The following is a 17,127-nucleotide window of genomic DNA, read 5'->3' on the forward strand; positions in this document are numbered from 1 at the left end:
ACCATATGTGCTGTGCTTGGGACATTTTACTAGTTTAAATTGCACCAGTGGCCAACCTGTTCTGGAAACGGTGCTTAAGGCCACCGATTTCAGCCTGACACCAGCTGCCCTGTGAGGAAATGGGTTTTATTAGGGAGATAACATGGCAACATTTCCATTAGCCCCGCTGGCATCCCACCCCCTGACGCGCAGGTGTGGGACATCTGCATGGACACAGGTTTGCTCCAAGTACTGGCAATAACTGAGCTGGTCCCCATAGGAGTGGATGCACTGGGACACGGGACTGCCGAACGAAGGAGAAGCACAGCCCTCCCCTCTTGTATCAGCCGCATCTCAAGCAGTCATTTGTATTAAGGATGGCCTGATTGATGATTTGGCTGGGATCAAAACACATTTCCTTCCACAGCGATTTTATCCAGGCTTTTCACACCACTTCATAAACTCCAGTAAATCCTTAGGAAGTCTCTGGCAGGTGGATGCCTTTAAATCTCTGTTATATCCTTGGCACTCAGCAAACCTGACACATCCAGAGGTGGTGGGGAGGACAGAGTACCCGGCTAAGATCTGGGGGCAGGTGATCTTCAAACAGTGTCCACTAAAGCTCCAAATCTGAAGCCTAATTCATGTGTTTTAGTGTACAAAATCAAGCCACAGTGGCACGGAGTCAGGAAGAGGATGCAGGCCAGACCTCAGGAGTCCTTATCTCTCCAGGCATCTGAAACAACTCTCCTTTCCCTCCTACTCTGAGCCATCATGCCGCCACCCCTTCAATAGCCGAAGGATCCTGAAAAATTACAGCCAAAGCTTTTCTTGTCTGCTCTGGCCACCTGAAAAAAACTTCTGTTCAGATGGAAGCACTGAAGCGTTTCTGAAAACAGCTCTTCCTCCTGCCATTAAATATTTAAGAGAGGAGCACCAGGGGAAACCATGTGCTGAGGCAGGATGGCCCAGCGCTGGGAACCACGGAAAGCCCGATTTAAACAGTAATGAGATGGCAGGTGCTTGCAAAGCACAGCTTGGTTTTAGCCTCCCATCGCCCCCCCTCGCTGCGGTGCTCCCCGCAGCATCCCCAGCATCGTATCCCCGTCCCGAGAGCTCCCACACCGGCCCCAGCAGCTGAACAAGAGCCGAGGATCTGACCCCGCACTGCCCTCCCGCAGATCCCTGCAGGGAAGATGCCTAGGGTGGGAAGGCAGGCTCGGGGGGCTGCGTGCGCTCTGGGAGGCCATCCCTGGGTTACAGAGCTGGTGAACAAATTCATATTGACCTGGAAACCAAGTGCTCATCAGGACCGACGGGAACGCAGCGGTGCCCGGGCACTGGCCGTGGCAGGTTGGGAGCAGAGCACGTAGCAGCCCTGGCCCCGACTGCCGGGGGTCATCCCTACCAGCTGCTTTGTCTCCCCATCACCACCTTCCCTCTCTGCCTTATTTTGGGGGGGTGGAGGGTGGCAGAGGGAGGGTGTTGACGAGTCTCCGTGCTTTGCAGTTGCTGTAGCAACTGTGGTGTCTCTGGCGGCAGGAGCGCACGTTTCCTGCAGCCAGCCGGAGTGTGAGCTAGTTAATTGCAAGCAGATTATTTTTTTTTTTTTTTTCCCCTGTTAGAAAAAAAGCCCCCCTCTGCCCCCACCACCAGCAGCCAGAGCCCTGGAGGTGCTGCTGAGGCGGCAGGAGAGGCGCAGGGCGGCCCATGTGCCAAGGCAGAGGGATGCTGATGCATCTTCCTGCTCCTGGGCAATCTTCTGCACATGAGTCAAAGCCTCAGCACCTCCTCCAGACCCTTCACTGCTCCCCCTCGCCTCCTTGGCAAGGACAACCTGCCTTTCCCTAATCCAGTCTGGAGGCAGGGTGGGTTGCTGCAGCCATCCAGGCTCCTCCCTGGGGCAGCTCAGACCTGAATTCATCTCCACACGAATTAGAGCATCTGCTCTGGGGGCGAGGGATCAGTCTTGATCAAAACATTCTCAGCAGTGGAGGATCAGCACAAGCTTTGCTAAGTTACTTCCCTGATTAATGACTTTTAAATAATAGAGCCTTTTTCACAGGCTGGATTCCTTGGGAGCCCATTTGCAGCCATCTTGTAAGACTTTGCCTCCTAAATCCCATTACTCCCCCATTTCCATCACCTTTGTACCTCACAAGCCCTGACCCGCTCTCCCTTCCTTTTCTCTCTGAGAAACCAGAGTCGGAGCTCCTTGAGCCAGCCCTTGAAATGCTCCGGTGCCTCTTCTCTGAGCCTCAGCGACTTGGCCATCACACTGGTGTTTGACCTCGAGGCATGCTGCTCCAGCGTGCCGCCCTCGTGCCACGACCATCCTTTGGCCACGTGCCACCGCAGGCGCCCGTGTCCACTCGGAGCCCATCAGCCTGGTTTGGGCTCTACCCTGGATATGTGACTCGTCTCTTTTTTCCTCCAGAAATATGACTGTATATTCAATTCAAATAAAGCATAACCTGCTGGCTTCTGTCCAGCAGACTGAACAGTTCACATCAGGCGGTAGATACGCAGGAGAACGAAGCAAACAAAGCTTAGTGCTAATGCTTCAGCGTTGCTCGCCACCCATGGCTCTGGGTTGCATCTGTTTTGGTTTCATTTGCAGAATTAAGCCCCGGCCTTGCACAAATGCAGAGACCTGCCCTGCTTTTCCAGAAGGCATGAGCTCTGATCCAGCCTTTTCATCACTTGCCTTTGGGATGGCTGCAGCTGCTGCCAGAGAGGGCAAGAATTGCAAGTAGGGTTGGTCTTCGCGAGAGGGGAGGCAAAAAGAGAGTGAGTTGCTCCCACCTTTCCCACCTCGAGAGTCCACCCTCTAAGCGTTTCCTGGTGGGAACCAAATCTTCCTTCCTCAAGTGGTCACCTTCACCACGAGATCAGAGATGAACAATGCTCAGGCAGGGGCTGTTGTCACCCAAAATAGAGTTTTTTCACCCCAATCTTTGCTTGACGTGCCATTTCTTAGCTGGCATTTTTGGGGCTGCTGCTGAAGCTTTACGTTCTCTGGGAAGTTTTCTTGAAGAACAGGTTGACCAGTTGGGGAATGTTTCGCTACTATTTTCAGCCTGGGACGTTTTCCCTTTTTTTCTTCAAAGTACAACAAAAAACCTGTCAACAAGTCACAAAAGAGTGATCTCAGTCTAAAATATGAGCCCTGGCACAGGAGGGCATTTGACTCAGAAGCCACTTCCCATCTTTGGAGACTTGAAGTATGTTCCACTTCGTCATCCTGAAGGTCTTTAAACGCTTATAAAAACAGAGTTTATTTATCCGCAGTGAGAACAGCCTATCTATTATCTTGAAGGCTGAATTCAGAAAGTTTCTTCAGAAATTTATTGGTTTCATTCCTACCAGTCTGAACAGAAGTTTTCCACAGAGTCCGTCAAAATACAAATGTCTCAATTCCAATTTCCTTCAGCCTTTAGCAAGACATCACATTAAATGTGTTAAAAAGCACTTTTATTAGTTACTGAGAAAGCAGCAGTCTGGCAGCTCTTGACCACTAGCTATTCACTTTTGTGAAGTCTCCTTTAACAGCGGTTTGATCCAATGTGGTGGTTTTCTCCACCAGCAAGCTCAGCAGTGCCTGGAGCCAAAGGGACCAGCTCCAGGCAAGGATTCTTGGCTTCAGGTCTCAAGGGCTCCTACTGCTTCCCCGGGCGAAGCACTTCTTCCCCTCTCGAGGCTTCTCACATCCCCACTGTTGGAAAAAATGGAGCAGTGGAGGCACATGGTCAGCCTGAGGCCAGGGAGATCCCTGAAAGCAGCCATAAATACATACAGAATGGGGTAGTTTCATCCACACCTGTGACGCTTTCAAGAGGACTCAGGGAGCCATCTAAGAGCTTGCAGGAGTTTTGTTCTAGTCTGATTTTGCGTCAGGCTATGTTTTAACCAACAGCGATAACGCGGCATCTACTTCGCAAGGGAAAGGCGGTCATGAAAAAAGCCGGCAATTCCCAATCCTCTGAGGAGCAAGGAAATTGTCTCCCCCCATCTGATCTCCATGGGATGCTCTGGGATTGCTCCTGCTAACATTCAGTCATTCTGGAGCTGCGTGGGCAGCCAGAAACCCAAACTTCCCACCTGCTTCCTTGCATCAGCCCTCCTGGCTTCCTTTAGTCAACACCAGAGCACACGGAGCAGGACCCCCACTGCTCGGGTCTCAGTGCATCAGCCAGCTGCAGGATGCACGCAATTCCCAATGATACAAGCACCATGGTGAGATACAACTGGGTCGTTAGTATTTAATGGAAAAACTCAGCTCTACTACGTATTTGGTATTTACTGTCCCATTCTAAACAAGGTGACAGACGTTAAGTGGCATTAAATGACACAAATTGAGGTTGGCCTTTTCCTCCTGGCATTTTTTTCAGCACCCCCAATGCCATGCCAAACTGAGTCCCTGCTTACGCTTCAGCTCCAAAAATACTTTAAGGAGTGCCAACACACACACACGCAATCCTCATGTGGAAGAAGCCAGTGCTCTGATAATTGAGATGTTAATGCTGAAAGACTGAGCAGGTTTCCCTTAGCCATCATGGCTTGGCTCTGGGGAGCTTATGAAAAGAACATACATAAATTGGGACTTACATGAAATAGCCAATGGATTGAAACCTGGAGATTTCTGGAAGCAGCTATGCTGGGAAGGAGCACGTGTGAAGGGTCCGGTTATAGGACCACTCCTATAGTTGTGTAAATACATAAGCACTAATGTTGCAAGTTACAAATATTGGCAGGGCTGGCAGGATTGCACCCATCCGTCTCCACAACCACCTCCGTAAGCACACTCACACCATCATTTTCCAGCCAGGCATGTGCAGAAACCCCATGCACACGGATGGCCAGGACAAGCACAAGTGAGAGCCCAAGAGATATTGGGATCAAAGATGTTCCTGCAGAAATGGTTTGTTGGATGCTTGGGTGTCTGTAGAGGGATCCACCGGCCAACAGAAACCTGGAGAGATGAGCTATCAGAAAGGAGGAAAAGCTGTACCACCCAAAAAGCGCAGCCCAGCTCTTGTCACAACCCTCTTTGATCCACCATCGGTTTAACACAAACTCACCTGGGGAAAATAAATTCTCTTAGGCTTGGGGATGGGTATCTGATACCCAAATCCTACAGCTACTGGAGTCATAAAGCAGCTGAAGATATTTTGATCAGGAAAATGCCTTCTCAACCCCCCTTGCTGTCAGAGTGCCCCAGAGGACCTGGAGGCCTCTTACCTACAAGAGTGCAAAGGATCAAGCCCGTGGGGCAACGAACATCAGGAAGGACCTTCACTCAGCACAGACCCTTCCTCTCTTTCTTTAATTTTAGGACTCCACTCAAAATTTTAGACCAGAGACATGGCAATTAAGGGCTGAGCAAGGTCTGCTGCATGGGACATGGCTCCTGCACGGAAGAGCAAGCACCAGTGCAAACTTGTGCTGGAGGGACCTCATTGCCCTTAATTTAGTCTAATTTTGCTTTCAAGTGCTAGCCTAATCATGATTGCTGGAGACCAGACGGCGCATTTCTTTCGGTGCCGGGCCCTGATGCTCTCACATGTGCTGTCTTTACACTTATATCATTCATCGGCCTCATCAGAGCCAGCCCTGACTTCTCCCAGCTGGATGGAGAGGAGAATCAGGCGTTTCCATTATTTAGCCCTCGGACACGGCCACATCCAGCCTGAAAAACAGCCTTGTCACATGCCCCTTGCGCGGCTGGGGAGAGCCGCAATTACACGGCGGTGGCCGTGCATGGGCCACCAGCCCCACTGTTTACAGGAAGTGCCGGCGCAGAGCATGGAATTAGAAAGACCGCAAGGAAGTGAGGGATTATTTACTGGAGATGAAAGGACACAGAAAAACCACAGGACAAATCAGTGGGGCCTAAGCAATGGTAGCTGCTATTTCAGTCTTCCAGCTGCTGGCATTCATACCGGTCATGCTGCGATGGGAGCATTTGGGAGGAATTCAGCAGGACAGATGGTTGCACTGCTTTTGGACCAGTAAAACACACCAAAGAATAGGCCCTAAACCTGCTGGAAGGAGGGATGTCTGCTCCACTCCTTCCCTTCCTCAATGATTCCCGTGAGTCTTCTTTCTCCCCAGGTGTGATTCCTTCTTTTGGACCGCATCTCCTGCCGGGAAAGCCAGTGGGACGTGCCCATGGGTTAGCCCAGATTAGTCAAGATAAAGCATCTCTTCAAACCTGGAAAGAAGTGGGGTAGGGGCTGAGGTCTGACATATCGAGACCGCTGCAGTGCCAATGGGAGCTGGTATTCCTTGGAATATCTAAGGAAAGGGGGAAAACTACTGGGTGAAGGTTAATCCTGATCCTCCAATCCAATCCAGTCTAGCCCAATCTCTCTCAATACTATTTCTTCCCCAGGCTTTTGCCTTTATTTTAAGCACCCACAACCTCCTTTCCTCCTGGAAAGTTCAAACCCATCAATACAGTCTCTGGTGGGAAGTGATGCAGGCAGAGCTTGTGACCAAGCAGAGACATCTTACAAGTGACAAGATACGCCTGTTTTAAGTGCCTCAGTCCGAGTGCCCATGAGTTCACCTATGTTTTGGTGAGGTCTGCTTTTCAGCTAAGACTGGCCACCAGGATTTCAGTGGTTGCTCATGAGCTCTGAAATTTGGGCCGTAACTGGATCGGGTCTCATGTCAGTGCGTGCCCACCTTTACCTGCAGCTGCAGATACACAACTGCTGCTCGTGTGGCTCTCCACGATGGCCACGTACTCAGCCACACTTTTCCCAGAAAAATCCCGCAAGATTTTCCAAATGTATTTCTCTAGCATTTTGCTCCTGGCAGGTAGAGCTGTTTGCAGTGCTGCCATCCTTGTCCCACAGCCACACTGGAGATTTTGCCCTCACCAGTCTCCTGTCACTGGCAGGGAGTTTTGGGGTAGCACCCAAACTCCTCCACCAAGCCCTTTCCCAGGGAGTCAGGCAACTCGTTTGCTGTCTCTCTTTCCAAAGACATAGATGTCACTTTGTTATCTTCCCCCGCTGGCTTCTGCTGCATCTCAATGCCACGCAACATCAGGCCACCACCACATGCCAAGTGACAGCATCCCCCGTCCATCCCCACACTTGATGCAGACTGAGCTCCCACCACCACCAAAACGGCATCTCAAGCAGCACCGTGGCCCTTTGCGCTCGGCGCAGGGTGGTGATTCAGCCCTGACTCAATGGGAAGGTGGCCATGGACTGAAACCCCAGCCCTGCTCCCTGCACGGTCCGTGGTTAACATGATCCTGCTGGAAATTACAGGGCTCCAGCAAGGGCGGTGGGAGGGAGGCTCCCCTTGGTGAGGAGAAGCCCACAAGAGACTCCCACTGACATTCCTGCCTTCTCCCTTGCTCTGCATCCATGCGGCTGAGTGAACACAAACGGCACGTCGCCTTCATGTTTGACCCAGAGCGGTGCTTGGCTGCTGCTGCCATACCACAGGCTCCATCTGGAAAGAAAACAGTAGCTCTGTAGATTCTTCTTGTCTTTTTTTTTGGTTTTTTTTTTTTGTTTGTTTGTTTTGTTTTGTTTTTTTCTCCCTACAACAAATAGAGAGAAAGGATGAATGAGCTTATTTTACAGCCTGGGAGGAATACCCAGCCATTGTTAGCTTGACACATGCTGCAAAAAGTGGTGGCTAAGCAAATAAAAGCTTATTCTTTCTTGAATGGGTTGGCTGACACCCCCCCCCCCCAAAAAAAAAAAACCCCAAACCCTTCCATGGGCCAGAGGCAGCATTTCTATCAGCTACATGGCTGATCCACAAGTCAGTGACTTCCAGAGCAGGACCTAACCTGCTGCATGTAACAAAATGAAAGTGAAGATCTGGGTTTACATCATTTTTGAGGAGTCTGAAAAGCACTGTGCACCCAGCCTGCCCTCCCCTCACCGGTGCCACCCAGCACTATGTCCCCATCCTGGGCTTGCAGCGGGCGGAGGGAAGGCAATGCCATCCCCCTGCGGAAACTAACATAGAAACTCTCCAGAACATTTCCTTCTCTCAATTCTCTGCATCTAGAAAATGTTGTCACAAGGTCTAAAAGTCCTCAGTCCCAGCTGAGGCTCAGGTGTCTGCAATGAGCATCTCAGAGCCAACGGGACACTGAGGGTGACAACCTCTGCTTCGGAGAACCAGCATTGCCAATAAACGGGTTCAATGGCACTTCCTCTCCTTGGAGAGGAGAAGTGAGAGCCAGGGCACACAGAGAAAATAGCCATGTCACAGCTGCTCAATTAATTAACTCAATTAATTTTAACCAGGACCTCTTGGGTTATTTCACTGCAGCCGTCTCTGCTGGGAAAGCTGGGCGCCATTGCTTGCCGCAGCCTTCTCTCAAGCAGTAACCTGGCTCTGGAGCTGTGTTTCTGTCCACTCATCATATAACTTGCTTCTGCCACCAATCCACATAATTTTCCTTATTACTGAAGTGGTAAAATCAACCTCAGAAGCTCAGAGTCCCCGAATGGGGATTGAGAGTTCGGAGTCTGTGGCCGTCTTGTGGGGTTCAGTGACACATGAAGGGAAAGAAAAAAAATCCCATTAATAGAATAAGTCCTCAGTAATTTCACCCAAACAAACTTTCCACCCAAACCAGTGCTTTTTAAAAGATCCATTAAAAAAAAGCAGGAAATGCTAGTGAATATACTCCTTCCCTGTTGCAGCTGCGATTCCACTTTCAAACACATCTGACTTGGGAGACTGGCTTGGATTTATATGGCTGCATGCTATTTTTCCTGTTTTATTCAGTGTTCAAAATGGCTGTAAAAGGAGCTAAACCAGAAGCCCAGTGATGCAGTCCTGGACACCGAGCCATTGCTGCCCTCTGTCCTCCTGCCCTGTGTACATGGGAGGTCCCAGGAGCAGTGATGGTCAGGACAGAGGCAGCTGAGATTGTGTCGGAGACCGTTTCCGTCCTATTGCTAATGAGTGCATCAGTGGATGTGTTAATTTAAGGAATAAACGGTGACTTTTTTTTTAAGTCTATAAAATCAGGAGACCAGCTCCCTTACTTATACCAGCAGAGAGCAAAACGAGGCCCAGGCAATTTTATCAGCTGTGGCTCCTACCCATCATCTGTCAGAGAAGCGATGCACCACGGAAAGGATGAGATCTCATCTTCTATTAAAGGCAGCCGCGTACCTGTTCACGGCTGCATAGCACTCTTAATAGCAAAACCACTGACCAACGTCTTCAAGGGGTTAATGTTCAAACAAATTACAGTGAGGAACAAAAAGGGGATTTTGCTTTAACTTGGAAATTTTTTTTTTTTTCTGACCTATTCAATGGCCAAAGCTTTTAAGCTGTGCTCCACAGTCCGGCAAGGGCCTTCTCCCCGCGCCGGTGCAGCCGCCGGCCGTGCTTCATCATCCGGCTGCGTGGGGAGGGGGCAAGAGGAGGAAAGGGCCGGGGCAGGGGGGACGTATCCTGACCAGTATTTCATGGATTCCCTCGCACTGAGTGGGGAGTGGCGGACTGCCACGGGAGCCTCATTATGTAGAGGCACAGGCAGGGGACTGGCTTGGTGACAGCAAGTCTGCTCAGTCGCAGATCAAATGGCTTAATAGAAACTGGATCCAACTGGTCCGGCCTTGCGGGTTTTGATTTAAACTGCAGTTATAAGGTGTGATTAGAGGCGGGGGAAGCTGTGCCAAGAGCTCAGATGTGAAGCAAAAAACATATATTAAAAAAAAATCCTTCCCCTAAACCTATACATATTTTTCCATTGTTAACTCTTTACCTGCCACTGCCAGATACTCGAGGAAATCCTGGGCCATCCGAGGACACCTTCGGTACCGCTGCTTAAATCCGGAGGCTGTAAGAGGTCTGTCAGCACCGCAGAGGAATTTGGCCACTGGAGTACTAACATTTATGGGCTTGGTATTAATAATAACCACAAGAGAGCTTCGTAGGGACTGACTGAGTCTTTCCTGCCAGAGCGCCTGAGAGCGAAGGAAGCGGATGCCTTCCCTGAAGCCCTCGTGCTGGCCAGCGATGGCTGGAGCAGGGGCTGAGTTTTGGCTGCCTTCTTTTTGGGTTACTCCTATACAGTGGAGAAGGAGGTAGGGCTTTTCTGGAAACGGTTAAACGAGGTCCCTTTTTCCTGTCTCCAACTAGTTGCCCAAAACTCAATAGTTAATTTGGCAAATGGAGACCTTTGGAGATGTTAACGCAATTCAAACCTTCGGCCCATATGGATAAAATCGCAATTCAATAAAATTGCTGGTTCTTTATCTTCATGTGGCATCATCATGCAGTTAATTTCAAGCTTTCCAGTAAGCTGTAATATATCTTTTAACCTAAGAGCTCTTTTGCATGACACTGAAATAGGTCCCAGTCTATATACATCTCCTGCCAAGACAAATGTATGGTTCAGCAGCAGTAAAGAGGATATAAAAGACTCCCACGTTACAAATGTAGGAGGCAGAGGATATTTTAGCATGGCAGTGGTTACACTTTTGGCAGCTTTGCTATAATAAACTTTGTTTTCAGAGACTTAAAATATTCCCTGTGCAGTGAAGATTGACATATTTGCTTTCAGCAGAGATGTCTCAGGGGCTGGGGCTGGTGAACGGAGCTCAGGAACATGAGGGAACACTAAGAAGACAGAGTTAATATCACCCTACATTTAAACAGGGTATTTCCTCACAAAATGCAAATATTTACAAATGCCATCAGGTCCTGGTAGGACTATTTCCATGAAGGCAGATGGGCACTCAGGAGGTACCTACACGCAGTGTGCTGAACCTTGGGGTGGCTTCAGGAGCTGGGGGCAAGGGAAAGAAACTGAGCGGGCAGGCCAAGGGCCAAAAATAGGGGGGAAAAGGGATGTAAGACACCAACCTTGTGTAGGAAAAGTCTCTGGAGACCTCCACTATCTTACATCTGATGGAGATCTCAAGTCACCTGCCAGGATGCCACTGCAGGGTGCCTGCCTGGACCTGAGACGTTACTGCCTCGGAGCGGATGGACCCCGTCTACAGCTGGCAGGTGGATGTTGGCTTCCATGTGTCTCCCAAGTCATCCTGGACTCTAACGATCCACTCAGGCACCGAGTTACCTATAGAGAAAACTAGCATGGACGACTCATACCTTAGTGCACTCTGGGATGGCAAGAGTAGCTCCAAAACTTTGATCCAGGCAATTTTTTGAGCAGGAAAGGAGAGCTTGTCTCACGCAGCTGATGGAAAAAGGAGGCAGCAGGGACGGCATCACGACTCAAGAGCTGTTGCCTGGTCCTGCCTGCTCTCTGCCTCCCAGTGAGGCAAGACAGAGTTGTCGTCCAGGTTCCTGGATGCCATCACTGTGATGCTGAGGGCAATGTGCTCTGCGAACGACCACTGACCACCGTTTCCCTTTGCTCTGGGAACTTAGCCCAACAAGGGAGGACACAAGGCAGATTACTTTGAAACTTTAGGATGGATTTCCAGACCCTTAGAGCCTCGGCTGAACCAGAGGCAGAGCAGAGAGGAGCAGGAGAGAGGTGTCTCCCTACTGCCTCCTGGCCCCTGCACCCCCAAATGACATTTCCCAGGGTCCAACCTGCAGTAGGAAAGGGGAGAAGTCTTTTGTGTCCGTTCAGATCACTTTGAACTATCAATTTCTTGTAGAAGGGGTATCCAAGACTTCAGACAGGCCAGGTTGAATAGCAAAGCAAGCATGAAGCCATGTTCTGCACAAGAAAATACTGGGAAATGGGAAATTTTGACCTAGCCTAGGGTATGGGCTTAGTATCAAACCCAAGAGGAGCTCCAGTAAGTGGGTCCAGCAGGACTTCTCTGTGTCAGGTGCAGTCCAGACACTTAGAGATTTCTGTGGGTATGGAGGGCCAAGCTTAACAATAGGGTAAGTAACCGAACAATGCCATTTTGTGATGTTTTATGTATACATACAACCCCAGAAATTCAACCCTGCTAGTTACAGTTTCTAAGCCAGCAAGAAAAAAGACTTCTTATCATCAAGCCTCCTTAGAAAAGCTCATTGCTACTTGTACTGAACTTGGATGGAGTCTTGGCATGGAGGATTTTCAGAGCATGTGATGGCATTATAGCTTCATGCTAATCTGTCCTCATTGTGTGCTATTAAAAATAAATAAAAATCACAGCTTCCTAACCCACAGGTTACTGACTGTGGGAAAAACGTGTTTGTCACAGCCTTAGCAAGTGCTTAGAAGTGTCACACTTTTGTATTTATTTATTAGCAAGTGAATGTATAAACACATTGTTACTAACCTGAGTATCTGGATTGCAAAACCCACGCAGCTCCTCTTGCAGGACAAAACCCTCATATCTTCGGAAGAAACCCTGCACCAAGCAAGGCTGCAGTTGCAGGGCTGTGCAAGGGATGACCTGACCCCTTTTGTGCATGGACAACTGGGGAGGTTTGGCAGTGCCTCACCAATAAATATTATTGCCTGTGGCACGTTTCTTTGGGATTCCTAGGAAGTAAAAGAGAAAGAAAGAAGTTATTTTGATAGTAGATCAAGTATCAAAGGAATAAAAATAACCAGGTACTTTTGCAACCTGCAGGCTGAGCCCCTACCATGAAGCCAGGTGTATATTCCTGCCTGGGGTGAAACTCCCCCCAGTTCAAAGAGGCAGCACGACAGCACTGGGGCTCTGATCTCTGCAGATGTGTGAGGCCCAGGAGAAGGTCTCAAATTCAAACTTCAGAGAAGCATTTTTTATCTTATTTCCCCTCTCCAACCAGCAAGGTGAGGCAGTTTCCAAGGGGAAATCCCACGCGGACTGAGGAATGCCTTCCTCCTCTTGTCGTTGCAGCACAGGACAAGGAACCAGATGACCTCCTAGACATGAGCAATGAACAAGACAATGAGTGTCTTCCACCAGGACTGCCAGTCCTCCTGCAGGGACACTCCTGTCCTCTATACACACACAGCAACGGGGTCCTGCACCCTTGGAGGTAGGACACATTGGCCAACATTTTGTCAACTGGCGAGTAAAGATGATCTAGTCCTAGAAATAAATCTCACCCGTCTGCTCCACTGAACAAACTTTCCTTTGAATACCTCTCACACCAAGAAGACGCCTGGGTTCAGCCTCTGCTGATTCTTTTGTCGCAGCATACCGTGGGGCACCAGGCACCCACTCCTAATTAGCTTGATGGGTAACTCAGCAGCACAGATCACCTCGAGTTACCTTGGCCACGGAGCACAGCGTATCCTTCCACAATGAAACAGCATGGCAGGAATTATCCCAATCCATAATTGCTCTGAGCAAACAATAAACCAGCTCACACTGGTGGAAGTAGCCACTTGGAGGTAATAACCCAGTGAGTAACAATAATGGCAGCAGATACTTGATAAAAAGCAGGGAACAAAAGAGAAAGCTTTCTCCATTATACAAAGAACGGATGTTTTCTGTTTGCTTCCTTTGGTTTAGAAATGCATTTAGCTATTTGGAGAGCAATGGAGTACAGCTCATCCGCATGCACAGCAAAAGCGGGTTTCAGGCTGGGGGAGGAAAGCATCATTTTCCACTAGCGAGATCATGGGCAGGAAAATTAATTTTCTCCTTTTAATCTTTCTTGGTATTCTACTCAGCCACTATCCAGGCATTTTATTTTCTTCAAGAGAAATGTCTCCACATCAGTGGGGAAAAAACCCAAACCTGCTCTGGAGTGGTTAAAAAAGGGCATTGAAATACAGACATGCTTGTTCCCCCCACCTATACCCTGCGAGTGCCCAAAATGGGGTGATGGGAGGGATAAGCCATGCTCATCTAAGGAAAATCCCTAAACCCAGGGGCTTGTGTGCGCCTCCTGCTCCTGCGTGTGGCCTGGGACCCCTCGCTGCCCAAGCTGCTCACACCAGAGTCTGGCCCCTTGCCATGTAACTGCTCTCCTGGCCCAGGCCTGGAGCTTACATCGGGCTATCACCCGCCAGCCCCTGCTGAACCCGTCTCTGAGAGCAGGACAACAAGCAGAAAAAGAAAAGAAACCACCCCGCACTCCTCAAGCGCCACAAAGGGCACCGACGTGGCGAGGGCAGCGGGACGGCGACACAGCTCCGAGGATGTTTATTCTTGTGGCTCTGGCTCAGCAGCAAGCGCCTGGCACCAGCACTCCAGCGATGCCCATTTCACGCTCGGCTCCCTCCTGCTTCCCCAGCAATGCCACCCATCACCTTCTGCCCAGCCACCCCCTCTGCCCCCGGGAGGGCTGCTACAGGCATGGGCATCGGTGCCGTGACGGGTTCCCATGAAAAAGACGGGACCAGGACGAGATGGAAGTTACGACAAAGAGAAATCATCAAGACGTGAAAGATGAAATAGCGAAACCCAGGGGGATTTGCGTGGGGTTTGAAGATCCAAGTGCCAGCTGGGCACAACGCAACCACGCTCCAGCTGCACCGAGCTTTGCCCTGCAAGATAAATAAGCCTGAAGACAGCCATCTGCAGTGAAGAGCGTACCAGGGGAAGGCTCTGCAGGACTGCAGAGGCTAAGCACTGCTCATTAAAGTGCCGGGGAAATGTGAATGAAGCAGATGAATGGATGAAGAAATGAATGAAGGAGGGAAGAGGAAGTGAATGAATATTGCATTGACTTGGTGCCTTTCATCCTGGGATGGCAGAGTTGTGCAGCGCAGCTGATGGGCAGGAACCGCGTCGGTACTCCCTGGAGAAACCCCTGGTCAAAACAAATCAGATTATTTCCTGTTGACAGAGCCCTTCAGGGGGAGGCAGACAGGGAGATGTGGCATATGGATTCATATTACTTGAAGCACAAGGCTTTCCCCAAACAAAATCCCTCTGACTCCCCCTTAATCGATGTGACAGATCATTACTTTTTGAGTTGCTCTTGTTCTTGCTATTCCAGACACCGCGTGATTTCCATGGCAACGACATCCCAGGCGTCCCAGGCCTTTTCCTAACCTCTGTCATCTGCTGTCAAGTCACACCAGTGCATAACCGGGAGAGACGAGCAGCAGGGCCACGAAGGTGCCTTTTGGCACCGAGGGGGGTAAAGACCCCTACGCAGTCCAACCCTGTGAGTCCCTGGGAACCTCTTGCAGCCAAGCATGACATAGGGCTTGCAGGCAGGTGTGGGGGAGCACGTGGAAATGAAAAAGAATTTTCTGGAGGTTTTATCTGGAGCCCAATCAGCTGAACCCACTGGCCAGCCTGATGGCGACTGGGATTCAGGGTGATTTAAACGGGGATGATGGGAGGGGGCAGTGAGATGCTGCTGCTCCTCTGGTAACACAGAGTGGTTTTGGGAAGAAACCCGAATGCTTTGGGGAGGAAAGGGAATCCAGCTTCACTTCTGGTTTGAAGGAGAAAGCGCACTCTCTTCTTTTCCACCTTCTGAAGGAGAAACGAGCCTTGGATGTGATCCTGATCTTCAAGCACTGCAGGTTTGCAGGCAACCTGGTGTGACCACCAGGAAGAGCGCACACAGACTCAAAGGAATATCCAGCCCTGCTTGAACGTGGCCCTGCCACCGATCACCCCTCAATGCCAGTTTGATCCCTCTCGGCTGTATGGAGTTGGGGTGTCATTGTCCCTGCAACATCATTTAGCTGCTCCTCTAGCAGCTGGCCGCTCACGGCTGCAACACTGCTAAGCGTGGCCGTACGAGCCATTTTGCAAGAGTTTAGTAGGATATTTAAGGCCGGATGCAAAGCTGTGGACTTTGAGCAGGTTTTCGAGCTGACCTCAGGAGCCCAAAGCCTGCTGCAAATGGGGGTCTGGGTACACAGACACTACTGAGCTGAATGAACCGGTGCTGCCAACCTTGCTCACATAGTAACCGCCTCCGCTGCCGGCAGGAGCTGAAAGCAAATTGTTTGTTTTTTTCTCTTTCACTTATTCTGCTCCCTCCAGCGAGCAGCCTCCCCTCTGAAAGGCCAGGGAGGATTTAGGGTGGCTGAGTGCCACTGCAGGAGCCGGAGCCAGGCCAGGCAGAGCATCTCCCACCCTGCTGCCGGGAAGGGGCTGGGGCACAGCACACAGGGATGGCCAGGCATCACGCCTCGCCTGAGCTGGCAGGTAAAGCACCTTTGTCTGTCCCTTCTTCAGTCATATCACCCTTTCGATTCAAACACAGGTTTCACCCTGATGCAACACGCTTTTTTCCTGCCGGAGGTTTGCAGCCCTGCCTCTGCAACAGCCTGCGTTTTTCATAAGCCGCGTCAAATTTCATGGTAACCCTGCAGAGTTATTGCCCTATAACAAACACAATTGCTGCACTAGATTAAGCGCACCACATATCTGGTCCAAATATTAACGAGCACCAAATGTAGGGCACTGAGCCTGCTTCCCCGTCTGCCCGCAGGGAGTTTGGCCACTGGGTCCGGCGGCTGCAGGACTGGACCCAGACAATGGGATCCATTTGCAGACTGGGCCAGCAGCTTCCTCGAGCGAGGCTGACTGCTCAAAAACTCTGTGCTGGAGTTTTTACAGTTGCTTGAATAAAGATCATTTATTTAGCTGCCCTTCACACCAGGACAAAAGAGGTGCTCTATCCTGCCATAACTCGAGCTGAGTTGCTTTACCTGACTGTTAATGCTCCGGACCTGGCGGCCAGAAGGTCTCGGTTGAATTTTGGACCAGTTCCTTGGCCCTGCACTGTGAAGCAGCTGGCTGGGTTTGGAGGTAGCATCCGTGCTCACGCTGCGGTGACTTCCTCGAGTACTTCAAGACACACTGCTCCATGGAGGACCCTAGCCAGGGCAGCCAGAGCCGGGACGTCTTTGGTGCTTGCGGGTCTGAGAAAGGACAAAGCTTTAGGAAGGGAAGGGAGTGTATTTCTGGAATGCCGTCAGCTACCCTGCAGGAACCGCTCACATTGATGCAGGGCTTAGCACCCAACTCAAATATATTCAGACAATTTAATCAAACCCAGGGGTTTAAAATAAATAACGTGGTAAAATCTGGATTGAACAAGCTGTCAAGGTTCCCTTTATAATTAAAATAGGGGAAAGAGCTGTAACCCCTGGGGTTTATAAGGGGGTATAGCCCCTATAGTGAGCTAGGGGTATAGCCCAGGTCAGGGGTTAAGCCCTTTGCCAGCTCTGCAAAGGGATGGGTGACCCCGGTGCTATCCAGCCCCGAGAGCTTTCCAGAAGAGGGCCGGCTACACGAAGCGCTGGGTGATGCTCTGGGG

General features: G+C 50.3%; 1 long non-coding RNA gene across 1 annotated transcript; it reads right to left on the reverse strand.

The window, feature by feature from the left end:
- Window positions 1–105: 105 nt before the first annotated feature.
- LOC115333404 lies at window positions 106–16,899 on the reverse strand. Its single transcript, XR_003920783.2, has 5 exons — window positions 16,517–16,899; window positions 12,544–12,808; window positions 12,234–12,439; window positions 10,846–11,062; window positions 106–9,864 (listed from the first exon to the last, which is right to left on the reverse strand). It is a non-coding gene; the product is annotated as an uncharacterized LOC115333404 (long non-coding RNA).
- Between the last annotated feature and the right edge of the window lie 228 nt (window positions 16,900–17,127).

This window comes from Aquila chrysaetos, chromosome 20 (genome assembly GCF_900496995.4).
Source record: "Aquila chrysaetos chrysaetos chromosome 20, bAquChr1.4, whole genome shotgun sequence".
NCBI lineage: Eukaryota > Metazoa > Chordata > Aves > Accipitriformes > Accipitridae > Aquila > Aquila chrysaetos.